Source organism: Puma concolor, chromosome B3, assembly GCF_028749965.1.
Source record: "Puma concolor isolate L17-30 chromosome B3, mPumCon1.1.hap2, whole genome shotgun sequence".
In the NCBI taxonomy this organism is placed as follows: Eukaryota; Metazoa; Chordata; class Mammalia; order Carnivora; family Felidae; genus Puma; species Puma concolor.
This window is the reverse complement of record NC_141672.1, coordinates 36,515,924-36,530,733: the sequence shown is the minus strand read 5'-3', so window position 1 is coordinate 36,530,733 and position 14,810 is coordinate 36,515,924. Positions and strand designations below refer to the sequence as shown.

At 44.1% G+C, this 14,810-nt stretch overlaps 2 long non-coding RNA genes across 2 annotated transcripts; one reads left to right on the top strand and one right to left on the bottom strand.

The window, feature by feature from the left end:
- The first annotated feature begins 2,346 nt into the window (after positions 1-2,346).
- On the top strand, positions 2,347-12,627 carry LOC147579896 (uncharacterized). The gene is made up of 2 exons (XR_015251838.1): positions 2,347-2,490; positions 10,631-12,627. It is a non-coding gene; the product is annotated as an uncharacterized LOC147579896 (long non-coding RNA).
- On the bottom strand, positions 10,064-12,686 carry LOC147579895 (uncharacterized). The gene is made up of 2 exons (XR_015251839.1): positions 12,109-12,686; positions 10,064-11,066 (listed from the first exon to the last, which is right to left on the bottom strand). It is a non-coding gene; the product is annotated as an uncharacterized LOC147579895 (long non-coding RNA).
- Positions 12,687-14,810: the final 2,124 nt, after the last annotated feature.

Below are 14,810 nucleotides of genomic sequence, written 5' to 3'. Positions count from 1 at the left end.
TAATACCCAGTGTTCTTGCTACACTTTTGTTGCTGATATATTCTTAAAACAAAACAAAACAAAACAAAACAAAACAAAACAAAAAAACCCAAAAAATGCAATGAAAAATGTGCTGTCATTTGGACTTTGGGGGTAAGTCCCTTTAGGCAAAATAGGTATCAAATCACCCATCCATCCATCCATCCATGTGTCCCACAATAATTTATTAAACATTACAAAATCCTATGATCAAGTCTGCTCAGGTGCTATGGAAACCCCTTGCCTATGGGTAGACAGGGATCTTGGGGTTAGAGGGTACAGAAGAGGGTGGAGAATCCACCTGCTATCGGCTTTTTCCCCCAGCATGCTGGTTGTTATGGAAGAATAAGAGATCTTTTCCCATGAGGAGTTTATTACGGAGGAGGAGCCGCCATGTCATTTGTGGTGACAGGGTGAAGATGTTGATTTTATACCTTCTGCACATTCCACTCTCTCTAGGTCTCAAACAAGGTGACTTAAAAAATGAAAAAAATTCAGAAGGTATAAAAGGAAACCACTGATATCAACTTATAAGCTCTTCTTGGATCTTCCTTCCCAGCTCTGTTTCCTCGGGTGGGGGTCGGGTCGGGGGGAGGAGAATGGCTGCAGCAGAACCACAGTCTCCTGCACAGCTCTGGGAATGTGCTTGCCCCTCATACCTGCTGACCTACCACCTTCTGGGAGTGCCGGGCTACCCCAGCCTCTTCATCCACCTGCAGTTGTATCAGTCTTTGTACTATGCTTACTGACTCAGAAAAACCCAAGCAGAAATCGTAATTTGGTGGAGGACACGTTCCACGAGTTGAGTCTCATGCTGTGTTGGTCCCATAGATGCAATTAGTTACCCAACAGCAGAAAGCTTGTTCTGTTGTTGGCAGGTACCTTGGCACATTACCCATAGAACAGATGGCTACCGGTTCCACAAATTAGATTTCCAGATGATTGTATACTAGTATGTCAACCAGCCACTCCTGCCTTGCCCTTCCTGCCTCCCAGATAAATTGGAGTGAGTCTATGTAAATGCACTGACCTCCTACCAATTAACCATTCCTGTGGGCGGGAACACGATTAGGATAGGGTCTGAGGGAGGGCAAGGGCATCTGCTCCCTCAAAACATTTAATTAATCTTCAATGTGCATGTCTTCTTGCCCTTTCTCTCTAGTCCCCATTCCAGTATTCCCAAATGTTCTATGTACTGACCTGACAGCACCTGGTCTCCCTTCGGTCTGCTTTGATGACCAGGTTGGGAGGGATTCCCTTGCCCCAGGTCTGTGCTTCTGATTCACATTGATGTCATGCAAATAAGAACCTTTCCCCATTACTAAGGGGTGAAATAGGAGGGGCTTCTGTAGCAGACCTGCTTATCCGTTCTCTCCTGCCTCCATGCTTCCTTCTTAGAGGTAGTTCTTCTGCTGTGTATTCTCCCTTCCACCCCATTGGTGGTGGACTCAGAAGATTGTCCAGAAACCAATCAAATCCCCTGTCTTGAAAAATGAAGAGGGAGGGATCAGGAAGCGGAATGGTGTCAATGCACAGGCACTAGGGTGAAGGTCTAGGCAGTCTTGCAGAGGGCCTCAGAAAGGACCTGGTTCCAGAGTCTAGCTGGTCACCTTCTCTTTGGATTCCACTTAATCTGAACTTTTTGAATAAAATTCCTTTTAAATTTGCATGAATTGTTTCTTTAAAATTTTTTTTTAATGTTTATTTTTGAGAGAGAGAAAGAAAGAGACAGAATGTAAGCCGGGAAGGGAGACATAGAATCTGAAGCAGGCTCCAGGCTCTGAGCCTTCAGCACAGAGCCTGATGCTGGGCTTGAACTCACAAACTGTGAGATCATGACCTGAGCCGAAGTTGGACGCTTAACCGAGTCAGCCTCGGCATGAATGGTTTCTATGCAGCCAAATGATTCCTCTCTGGAATGTCCCTCCACTCCATTTCCTTTCCCAAAGGAAAATCACAGAAACTATGTCACTGTCTTGGCTAAGACTATCTCCCAAGCCCTGAAAAGTCAGATGCCCATCCCTGTGCTAAGCAAAACATTCCTGAGCCAGAACCACAATCAAGTCCAATTATGAATAGGTGGAACCTCATCTGAAGGCCTTTCACTTGTGCTCTACCCACTAGAGCAGCTACACAGCCCGTGGCTTGGAATGACACCAGTGTTCTTTCCTCCAATTGCCAAAGTAACAGTGACAAAGGGGCTGTACTTTTTTCTGTCTTGGTCTTGCCTACTCAGTGGTGTTTGGATAATCATACTAATTGGATTGGGTATAAATAATACCCCTTGATTTCCTTGCTTTCATAAGAAAGTGGTTTAGAGTAGAGAGAAGCAGTGCCTCTTATGGCAGAAGTAGTTTGGGATATGGCCATTCCCCAGCAAGGACGCAGCTGGGCATAGACCCAGGGCCTGGCTTTGGTGGAGGAGAGGACCTGGAGTTGGGCCTACAAAACATCCAGTCAGCTGCAGAAGATGTATGTCCTTTTGGTTTTGATTATTTGCTTAGATTGCTTTCGCTGATTTGTTTTCTCACATTTTGAACAAATCTGTCTGGCAGGGGGTGCGCCAGGAGCCCATTGCACTCAGTCTTCCTGAAGGGGATGGTTGGCACTGTGACCAGGAGGAAAGTGACCTTCCAAACTCCCTGAACATGATGGGAGGGAAAGCAGAAGCATCACTCACATTCTTATATCAGGCTCTAGACTCGGGATCTTTGAAGCCAAGTCCTGGTCAACTTGACCAGTGGCTACTATCTGTTAACTGTTTAGAGACAGTCCGATGTGAACCACTGGGGACCTGCTAGCCAGCCTTAAGAGGGACTTGGGGTAAAGCTGTCACCATACTGTATTTGGCCAAAGGCACACAAAGGGTTAGTGACTGTGGGTGATGAGCGTGTCTCCCCCTGTATCATGTTCTTTTTGTATGTTTGGTGACCAGCTAGCTGCAAATGATGTCATGGTCAGGGATGTGCTAAGCCAAGTAAATAATCCCCTTTGGCCAGAAATGTGTGAGTTTGTGGTTTATATAAAGCAAGCCAGTGAGGTCTGGTCATAGGGAAGGGGCCAAGCAAACTGTGAAGTGATCATTTCCAGATGTGCCCAATTTCAGTATGGAGACAGTTACGTCATGCAATCAGGCTGGTGCCCCCATGACACAAGGCTAGCTGAGTCTTTGGCAGGAACTGGCTCTGATTCTCCTGGCCTGTTTTCATTTATCTTCTTTAACTTCAAGCTGACCTGTTGTTTTCTTCTTTGAAATCCCTAGGAGTTTATAGCCAGATAATTATGAAATTTAAATAAGCACGCACTTGGAAAATAGGGAAAAAATACCAAGACTCAGACCTCAGGCCAGGTTGCAGGCTACCACAGATCAAAAACAGTCTTCTCTGCACTTCACACAGTGGGGCTGTGTCTGATTGGGGGCAAGTGGCTTGCCCTGCTCCGCTTCTTGGTTGAGCAGCCACACTTGACCTTTTCTGGCATAGAAGTGCCTTTTGGCCTCAAATTCATGAGTCTTTGGAATGTTAGCAATTTAGAAAGGGTTTATCTCTTCAACTCACTACCTTGAATGTGTAACAAAATCCTAATGGCATGATTAAAAAACATACAGCCAAGGCAAAAATACATCAAAGGACAAATAAATCATAAAGTCTGCAGTAAATTCAGGAAGAGATGGTTTTATAGCAGAGTAACCAAGGCCCAGCCCCTCTTAACAGTTCTTTTCATGTAGTGCCACACAGTTTAGGACCGGCATGATATTGATATCTCCAAGGCCACATTAGGCCATTTGGTCAGGCAATGTTTTTTGGGTGTTTGCTTTATGAAAGGCATAGGACTAAGAGCTGAGTTGGGAGAGACAGAAAGGAATCTGAAGGCCTGGTTTTTGTACTCACAGAGTTTGCAATCTTACTGGGAGATAGAGCTACAGGTCAAACAACTTAAAGGTAGTTCTCTGAAATCTTAAATTACAAAGTACCAGTGGGGGGCCATGGAGGGGGAGGGCCTGAGACAGTGAAAATCCATCCATCTTGTCTGGGACATTTCTCAAACATATTCTGTACTAAGATACATCCAGCTAAGTCCTGGATCTGGCCACAAAAATGTGAATGTCACATGAGGGTGTCTGATCTGCTGAGCTGCTCGAATTCTGACAGTGGTTTGTTAGATGTTCTATCAACATCACCTGGGGACTTTCACCAGTGAGACTGTTAACCAAGAGCTCAGTGTTACCAAATTCTTTTCTCTTTGAAGTCTTGTGAGATGAGATTCTCTTCCTTGCCTCGTTGTGATTGGATGGATTATACACCAATAAGTTGCTGTCACCCTTTTACCAAGAATGCGTGGGAGTTTAGTGTTCTTGTTGGGTATAAGGGTAATCACATATCTGAACATATGTGCGTGGGAGAGAGAGTATATGTGTATGGTAAAGGGTACGGATTTGAACACTTATGTATATTTCCTGTATGTGACAGGATAAATGACCCCAATAGAATGTGAATATTTAAATTTTCAACACTACCCTCATGTGGCTTTTTACTTCTTCCTGTGTTCTTAGTTGGCAATTCAAGGTAACTGGACCCCACATGGGCATTGGCTCTTCAATTCTGGCCTCATGAGCCAACCAGCCAGGCTCCCAGGAGGTTCTATTTATTTAACTAAGTGAATAACATGCTTTGCCTCTTATTTTTTAAAGTATCCTTTCATTAAAACAGCTAATCACATGCATTTTCTAAAACTTTATTGCCGACTCTTAAAGATGGCTGAATTTTAGAGCAGTAATTAAGAAAACAATTACGAACCTATGGGGTATTATGCTAAGTGAAATAATTCAGACAGAGAGAAACAAATGGCGTGCGATTTCACTTATATATGGAATCTAAGAAACAAAACAAACAAACAAGCAAAACAAAACTTAGAGAGAGCAGATTGGTGGTTGCCAGAGGGGAGTGAGGTGGGGGTGGGAGATACGGGTGAAGGGCATCAAGATGTACAAACTTCCAGTTACAAAATAAGTCAAGGAGATGTCGAGCATGGTAACTATAGTCAATAATATTGCATCGCATATTTGAAAGCTGCTAAGAAAGTAGAGCTTGAAAGTTCTCATCACAAGAAAAAAATTGTAACTGTGTAGTGATGGATGGTAACTAGACTTATTGTGTGGTGATCCTTTCCCAATATATACAAATAAGAAGTCACGTTGTACACCTGAAATTAACATGAACAAAAAAGACCAGTGTGACAGATCAGAGTACATTTTGAGGAACAGAAAGAAAAAAAAAAAAAAGAACCTATTGGTCACGTGGTAGACCCATTTAACAAACCTTGGCATATTGTAAGGGGATACTCTGTGAAACTGGAGAGCCAAATCTAGGTCAAGCAGAAGGATGTATGTATCCTGCAGTGAGTATATGAAGTTTGCTATCCAGAGGAGATAGAATAAGCCAAAATGAGAAGATTAAAGTTTGGATTAGTTCTTGGCTTGCAGATTGATTGAAGAATAGGGAGGAAAATGAAGACTGGACACATAGGACTATCGTGTGTTTGTCTTGTTTTTTTAAGATAATTTATTGTCAAGTTAGCTAACATACAGAGTATACAGTGTGCTCTTGGCTTCTGGAGATTCCCATGATTCATCACTTACATGCAACACCCAGTGTTCATTCCAACAAGTGCTCTCCTCAATGCCCATCACCCATTTTCCCCTCCCTCCCACCCCCCATCAACCCTCAGTTTGTTTTCTGCATTTAAGAGTCTCTTATGGTTTGTCTCTCTCTCTGTTTGAAATGAGTTTTTTCTCCTTCCCTTCCCCCATCGTCTTCTGTTAAGTTTCTTAAATTACACATGAGTGAAAACATACAATATCTGTCTTTCTCTGACTGACTTATTTCACTTGGCATAATACCGTCCTGTTCCATCCATGTTGTTGCAAATGGCAAGATTTCATTCTTTCTCATTGCTGAGTAGTATTCCATCATATATATACCATGTCTTCTTGGCCCATTCATCAGTCAATGGACATTTGGGTTCTTTCCATAATTTGGCTATTGTTGATAGTGCTGCTATAAACATTGGGGTACATGTGACCCTATGAATCAGCACTCCTGTATCCTTTGGATAAATTCCTAGTAGTGCCATTTCTGGGTCATAGGGTAATTCTATTTTTAATTTTTTGAGGAAACTCCAAACTGTTTTCCAGAGTGGCTACACCAGTTTGCATTCCTACCAACTGTGCAAGAGGATAGAACTATAATATTTTAATTTAATTAATAATATTTAATATTTTAATTAAAAAATTTTAAACATTTATTTATTTTTGAGAGACAGAGACAGAGCATGAGAAGGGGAGGGCAGAGAAAGAAGGAGACACAGCATCCAAAGAAGGCTTCAGGCTCTGAGCTGTCAGCACAGACCCCTATGCAGGCCTCAAACTCACGAACCATGAAATCATGACCTGAGCCGAAGTCAAATGCTTAACCGACTGAGTCACCCAGGATCCCCAGGACTATAATATTTTTAAACATGAAGTTGCTAAGTTTCTGTATCCCTCCCTCAGAAAAAATAGTCCTTAGGATCAAGTTGGGGGAAAGAATGACAGACTGATCTAATTCAGGATTGGAGGTCCTTTGTATGGGGTGGGCAGAAGCTCTCTGCATCCAGGTGCTATATAATATTACCATGACTTTGTAAAGACGATTATACCTCCTGTCGTTGAAGTGGCTTTTACTCTGCTTACTTCTGGCTCAGTGAGGACCCACAGTATGAAAGGCCTGAAGAGTTTGTGTGATTGAAATGGCATTAAGAAAAGCCCAGAGACTAGAATAAGGGAGAGGAAAGCCCCAGTTCCATCCTCTTCTTGATAGATCATTTCTGGAATGATCTTTCTAAAAATGCAAGTTGGGGTTACAACTTTGAGACATAATGCCCAAACAATTATGGGTACTTCGTCCACGTTCTAGCATTCTCAAAGTGGCTACATATGTTATCTCACAGAGCCTCCATACAAATCTATAGTTCACAGTCATCCCCATACTGCAGATGAGAAAACTGAGACCCAGAGAGGGTTATAGGCTAGCCAGGAGGTAGAGGTTCCAGAACTTAAATACAAGCTCTCTGGTTCAGACTGACATTTTTCTACTGTATCAGGACTGAACTGCAACAAGCCCAGAGGCAGGAGGCCAGGACTGAGGATTCTGGAAGCCACATTCCAGAAGGAGCTTTTGAAGAAACTGGGGATGCTCAGCCTGAAATAGAGATGCTTTTAGAGGGCCCTGTCATATTTGAAACCTGTCATGTGGAAGACAGAGGCGGCTTCCTTATAGCTCTGGAAGGCAGAACTAGGTCTAATCGATTGAAATTATGTATGAAGCTGGAGAATGAATACAAAACTGTGTCTGAAAGAGTGACAAGGGTTGAACCACAGAACTGTGTCCAGATAGGTCAACGAAGCAACGATCCCAGAGCAACAGAGAGCCATCCCAGTCTCCTGGGCAGGTGGCACAGAGGGTGGTAAGCACAGGTGTCTGCAGCTGGACTTTCACCTGCTTTTGTGGGCCGGCTGTCAGTCTAAAGCACCCATCCTGCTCGGCTTTGATTCCCCTCAGTGGTTTCTCCCCCGATTTGGGGGCTTGTCCTGGCCCATCAGTTTGGAAAGTTCAGTTCCAAGCTGACTGCACACCCCTCCCACTCCCTGACTGGATTGGCCAAAGCCCCTGCCAGGATGGGCCACTGGTCTTAACAGGCTTCCACCTTTTAGCTATTTTGGTTTTCTCCTGTGCTATGTCTGTAGATGCCCTGTAGCTTCCCTCTGCTTTCTCTCAGGTGCCGAGAGCACCCAGGGCTTGCTGTTTGTGGTGGTTTATCCCCAGCCTGTTTGCATGTGGGGTTCATGGGAATACCCCACCACCTCCTTTGCTGGCCAATGTGGTCCACGGCCAGGTTTCTTGGTTTTGTTGGGTCAGTAGCTCTGTCTGTCAGGACTCAAGAAGGTCCAAAGCCTGTGCTGCCACATCACGGTCATCCTGCTGGGACTCTCCAGGCTGCAACAGTCACCTCAGGCTCCTCCTGCTTGGGCTCTCGGGCTAGGGATCTGCTAATTTAATTACAACCAGCTGTCTTAGAAACCGTCATCAGCACATAATTAAACAACACTTCTCTGAAGGGGCTTGGAGTTACAAAGTGAGTTAAGCTCTGCTAGAACATGACTTAAAAAGAAACTCCAGAAGATTTAAAAACAAATGCAGGGGATTTTTTTTTTCTTTTTTCACAGTGAGTTATGGTCCTGGGCTGGGTAAGAGATGTCGTTTATCCACATTTTGCATTCTTCGCCCCAGTAGAGAACAATTCTCACAGTTGGATGTCCGACTCAGTAATCTGTCGGTTTTGCCTGACTAAAGTCACATCATTGATTGATGCCAAATCTCGCTCAATTAAAGGTTCATTTTTCTTTTGGCCGTTGGCAAATGCAACATTGATTATGGGTTATTAGCATCCACCCCCTCAGATTTGGAATGTGCTAGGAGTGTTGGCTTGCATACCAACTACAGGAGCAGCAACACGGCTCCACACGCCTTCTGTCCTGGGCGCAAGGACACCGGCCAGTGGGTCTGACCGCGGGGAGGACGAGGGGGCATGCTCAGTCTCCCAGGGAGATTAGAGAAAAGGGAGCTTTTCCCAATATCCATCTCCCTGCCAGCCCTGCCCCCCTCACCCCTGCCTTTCCAGGCTAAGAAAAATGGGGGTATTTTGTGATAACATTTGGGTTCCTTAACTTGTCTATTTATTCATTCATTTGTTTTATTCATTCAACAAGTATTCTTAAAGACTGGCTTATGGGCAAATGAATACCTCGTTGAGGCTATAGAAGGGCGAGACCCAGTGAGCCGTGTGTGAAAGCAGTCTCTGCTTTGTTGCAGAAGTTCCTAAGCAGGATATGGAAACTCTGAGCCATGCCTTCCCGTCAGGCCCTTCCTCTGAGGTTTTCTGAGGAGACATCAGGCCTGGTCTGCCAAAGGACTTTACATTTTTTCACTCACGTTCCTCCTCTTTGAGATGCCCCCCACACCCCAACATACTCTGGCCTTGAGGTATGCCTTGTCTGATTACCACGGCTTTCCAAGGATGAAAAGGAGGTGCACTTGCCCACAGGCGGAGGCCCCCATGAGGCGTGTGCTGCCAGGATGGGGTCTGTGTCCCAGGGCTGCTCCTGTGGAGGTTCCTCTCCCCCCACTCCAGATCGGGCCCACGGGTCTCCGCCACCACCCAGGGCATTTGATGGTAGGTCTGCTGGAGCAAATGACCACAAACTCAGTGGCTGAAAATACCACAGATTTATCATTCACAGGTCTGGAGGTCAGAAGTTCTCTGGTCTAAGATCAAGATGCCGCAGGGCTCTCCGTTCCTTCTGGTGGCTGTATTTTCCATCTTCTAGAGGCTTCCTGTGTTCCTTGGCTCCTGACCACCTTCCTTCATCCTCAAAGCTAGCAGGGTAGTATCTTCCATCCTCTGCTTTTGTCTTCACATCCTTCTCTGACTCTGAACCTCCTGCCTCTCTCTTATACGAGGACCCTTGTGACTGGATTCACCTGGGTGATCCGGAATGATTTCCTCTTCCCCAGGTTCTTAAATTAATCACATCTGCAAAGCCCCTGTGGTTATGTAAGGTAACTTTCACAGGTCCTAGGGATGAGGACGAGGACATTTTTGGGGGGGAACGATTGTTCTATCTGCCATACTCAGCTCCTTTGTTTTAATCCTTTTTATTTACTTTTATTTTTTGCAATTTTTTGTTGTGGTAAAATACACATATATGCCCCTTTGGAAGCATGTGGGTCTGTGGTATCAAATACATTCATAATGTTGTGCAACTGTCATCACCCTCCACGTCCAGAGCTCTTTTCATCTTGTAGAACTGAAAGCCTGTGTCCAGCTCCTTTTATCCTGACCAAGGCAGATAACTCCTCTGCCCGGCACTCGTCAAGATGATAATAATGAGAGCTAACGCTTAATGAATGCTTGCCACGCAAATCGCAGGCCACATAAGAGCTTTAGCCACATTTTCTCATTTAATTCCTCCCCAACATTTTAGATAGCTGCGAAAACTGAAGCGTGAGAGGTTAAACAGCGTCCTCAGTATAACCAGACCAGGGGCAGCCGAGCAAATAGAAGCCTCTAGATGCTGCTTCCCCGGGAGAGAAGGGCTACGGGGACACCAGGGCCCAGACGGACGAAGAGAGTTGTTCCCAAGTGGCCCCCGGTGGCCAGGGAACTTAAAGGATCTCGTGTGAAAGGCAGAAGAAGATAAACTTCTCAGCTGGCTTTGTGGCAGGTGTCAATTAAACACCATTGCTCTAGGAGGCTGTTAATCAGACACTTCTGTCTGAAAAATAATGCTGCTGAAGTAAGCAGGACTTCTACAAGTTACAGGAGAACTGTCAAGCTTGTTAGTGGAAATTCCCCCCAGCCCTCCCCCATGAGGCTGCTTTGCTGACGCTGCTGCAAAAAAATGTCTCCGTGTGCTTTTTCCGGCCGTGGTTTCTCGACGGGCCTCTCGTCTCACTGCTTGCTATTAGCAGTGATGGTCCTGTGGGTCTTCAGGAGTCCAATTTTCTTTCTGCAGGAGAACGAGCAAATCTTCACAAGAACTCCGCAACCCTGTAACCCCGCTGACTGCTGTGTGAAAGATCGGCCAAGAGCTCAGAGTTTAGGGGAATGAAAAGGGCTCGCAGTCCCTCGCCCTGAAGAACACGAGCCCGTGGAGGACCGAGGAAATGAAAATAAAATGCCCGGTTTGAATAGGGACCCAACGAGACAAATCTTGTCCGTGGTTCGGTGTTAAATGATGCCCTTAATCCCCAGCTCTTGGGACCTGGCATCTCCGTCGAACTTTGATCAGCCTTGGCTCAGTCTTCACGTTCCCTGCACTGATGTTTGGGGCTGTTTGCAGGCACAGTAAATATTTGTCCTGTCAAATGGCATTTGGCTCCTCACATGTCTTGTTTAAGAGATAAATGTCAGGGATTTCTCTCTCTCTCCCTCTCTCTCTTTGGTGGGAACTGCAAGGATATACACATACGTTAATAACATTCCCCCTTCCCTACCAACTGTGAAGCCCCAGATAAAGACTTAGATCTTCAGAGTTCTCATATCCTGATTGGGTTTGTGTCAAGGCAAAGTGAAGTCACCCCCACCTCAGTAATATATGTGCCATCGAGAGCACAGCCTGTTCCAGACCAGAAGCAATTTCTGTTCTGACATGTCTCTGTTATTAAAAAGTTAAGGAAAGTAGAGAGGGGAATACAAAGATTAGATCTTTCAAAGATGAAACTACAAAGCTAATGGCACTGAGCTATCTGTTCGGAGGGGTGAGGAAATCTGCAGTGACTTCAGCCAGGAGGCTGAAGGAGGAGATATAAGGAATCCACACGTAGCCTTGACCATGGGGAGGAAAAGGAAGGGGGGGGGGGGGAGAACACTTCTGCCCTATAGATATTAGGTCAAGAATACAGGGATAAAGGATAATAATCAATTAGAAGGGAGAGGGCATTGGGGTAATGGAAGATCTTCCCCTTTATCACTGCTACAAATTAAAATAACATAATTGGAAATGATGACTTCATACTTTCATAACTGCATATTCATAAATAGCAAATGATGTGTGGGGAAACGGGCAAGGGGTCTTCTTTGTGTGCTTGTGGGCAACTGGGGCAATGATTCTGCCTGGCCTTTGGGAGCTTTCTGTAGACTGAGGAAGGGGATATGGTGAAAAGCAGCAAGGGAATGTCCTGATTTTGGAGGAGGGGGTTATGCACTGACAGTAGTCATACTATCCCATTGCCCGGGGAGAGAGTCACATAATGGTAATCATCACTCTTATGACACTTATGCGCCCTCCCCCTGTAACTGGTCCCCTCACTAAACCCTCCCCTCCCCGTACCCACCCTCTCAAACTCTCTTCGGATGCAGCTATCAAATCCACAAGGCCAGCCCTCCAACAACCCTCATAGTCTTACTCACTCAGCAATGAGCTAAGTCTCCCCTATCATCTGTGCCCGTCCCCTTCAGCCTAGTTTGCCATCCTAGGATGTCAGCACTTACCCACAGCCCCCTGGATGCAGGATACAGCAGCTAAAATCACAGGGACTGACAAAAGCAATGGGAGTCACAGTGACTGCTTTTGTTGAGCTTTACTTTGGGACTTTGTCCACACTAGAGACAGGCTCATTTTTCACCAACACAAGTTTTACTTGTTTCACTCCATCTGCTCACAATTTCCTCAGAAACAGATATGGGGGCCCAGACTTGAATATTTGGCTTGGTGTAGTTTGGGTCCTTGAACACCCTATTATCTCTGCTTCTCCCACTTTCCAGTTACTGCTGAGGCTGAGGAAGGATTCACCCGCTGCACAAGTGGGAGTTAAGGAGCATGATTTGGAGCCTGCTTGGCTCAGAGCCTCTGGGATTTAGACCCATTAAGGTTGGACTCCTCCTGTTTCCTTTTGCAATTTCCCTTGTAACTTTCCAATTTGAAATGTTTAAATTGTCCCTCGATTGTACAGGCTTGCTTCAAAAGACTTTTTCCATTGTGAAATAAAAAGAGTTTTTAAAACATGTAAATACTTATGCAAAGTGTATCTTCTCACCACCACTTCCTCCTCCTTACCCCAATCTCTGCCGCTCAGACTGCTGTGGCTCAGAAGATATATGAGGTCACAGAGGAGCAGGAACCTGGGACAAATGTTACCATGACTACCACTTAGTGAGCACTTACTCTGTGCCAGGAACTATGCCAAGCCCATTATATGCATCATCTCATTTTCCTCCACAACAACTCTCAGGGCTAGATTATCGTTAATATTTTTATTTTAATAGAGAGATTGTACCAATATCCTGGGTAGTGGAAAGGCAGACTCTGAGGCCAGAAACCTGGGTTCAAATATTGCCCTGGCACTTGGGCATGTGTCGTCACAGGCATGCTAGGCAACTTCAGCCTGTTCTTCACTTATCGAATGGTAATAACAATAATAATGTCCAACAAATCTCGCTGTGTAATTTACTTCTCATGTATATTCCTTATTTCTAGGAAATATATGAGTATAAGGCACATGAGAAGGGCCACCAAAATGGTAGGGATTATTTTCTGTTTACTCATTCATTTATTCAACATTTATTCAGTGACTACTCAGTTATTTTATTAACTTTACCCCATAAGCACAGTGCATAGGGCTTAAGAGCTTTTCAGGAGCCTGTGAGAATGTTTGATGCCTAGAATAAAATTAATAACTCCAAGACAGGAAGCTACTTGCTGTAGATTCATAATTAATAAATGTTAACATTGAATGTGTCACTAAACATGTCAACTAGTCAACTGTTGACAGTTTAACTCTTCTGCAATGTATAAATAATTAACATAATAGTTTATGGCACAAGAGCAAAGTGAAGAATTTAACATGTTAGGGGCGCCTGGGTGGCTCCGTTGGTTGGGCTCTGACTTCAGCTCAGGTCATGATCTGGTGGTTTGTGGGTTGGAGCCCCACGTCGAGCTCTGTGCTGACAGCTCAGAGCCTGGAGCCTGCTTAGAATTCTCTGTCTCCCTCTCTCTCTGTCCCTTCCCTACACGAGCTCTGCTTCTCTCTCTCAAAAAGTAAATAAACTTAAAAAAAAAAAAAGAATTTAACATGTTAAAGGATGCCTTTTTAAAAAGATAAAACCATGACTGTCATATAAATATACAAAATGAATATATGTCAAATAGTTAATTTATTAACTAATGAGGAAATCAGCAAGATGTTACAATTGGTTCAAAGGAGAATTCAAAGAGCAGAGACATATGTAGGTCATGTGAACTTACAAATATATGCAAAATTGGCTTTTTCCATTATGGTGGGGGTGGGAAGGGATCAACTGTTCCTCCATCAGACAGAATTATTTTGCATATTTATAGGTAACAATTATTTGCTTTGTTATCATTTTAAAAAATAACAGAATTATAAAATAGTTCTAAGACAATGAAAGGTTTAAATTCCACAGAATCAGATAAACCAAAACAATGTGCTCTCGATAATACATAGTTTGCCAATGAATACATCCAGCATTTTTTTTCTTTTTATACTCTTTGGTACATTTCAAAGTCTGTCACAATTTTTTCTGACAGTCTCTCCCTCTTCCTCGTGATTATAGAATCTCCAAGAAAGATTATTCTTGACCACAAAATAAGATTGATTTCAATTAGGTTTGGCTTGATTGGCTTGATTGTTTACATAAATTCAGCAAGTGTATTCGTGAACATATAGGCTTCCTTAAGTTTGCTTTGCAAATCTTGAGCCGACAGTATCGAACAATTGCTCATGTCATAGAATTAACTTCTGTCTGGGAGTTCTTCTAAGGAATCTCAGATGGATTTAAAGGCCTGTACTATTTACTATCTTGAGAGAGGAAACCAATTCTAGGAAATGGTCTCCACCAAATATCACTGCCATACCTATATGAATGTGGGTGAATTCCTCTCAAGATTCTTAAGTTCCCTAAATATCACATGGTTCCTGGTCTGCTAGGAAGTGGTCTTCCTAAACCACCTGAAAGGCTGGGACACCCCCAGCCAGGAGCCAGGCCAGCTTTCCTGAGAAGGTCTTACAGACATTAGTTCCATAAGTACAGCCAACCTTTGTTTCTTAAAACAAAGTGGTGGTCATATTTGACTAAATGAGCACCATTCTCAAATATAACACTTCTGATAAGGTCCATATTGCACGGTCAACATGTCCAATTATATCCTGCTGAAAAGGAGGGCTGCAAACCAT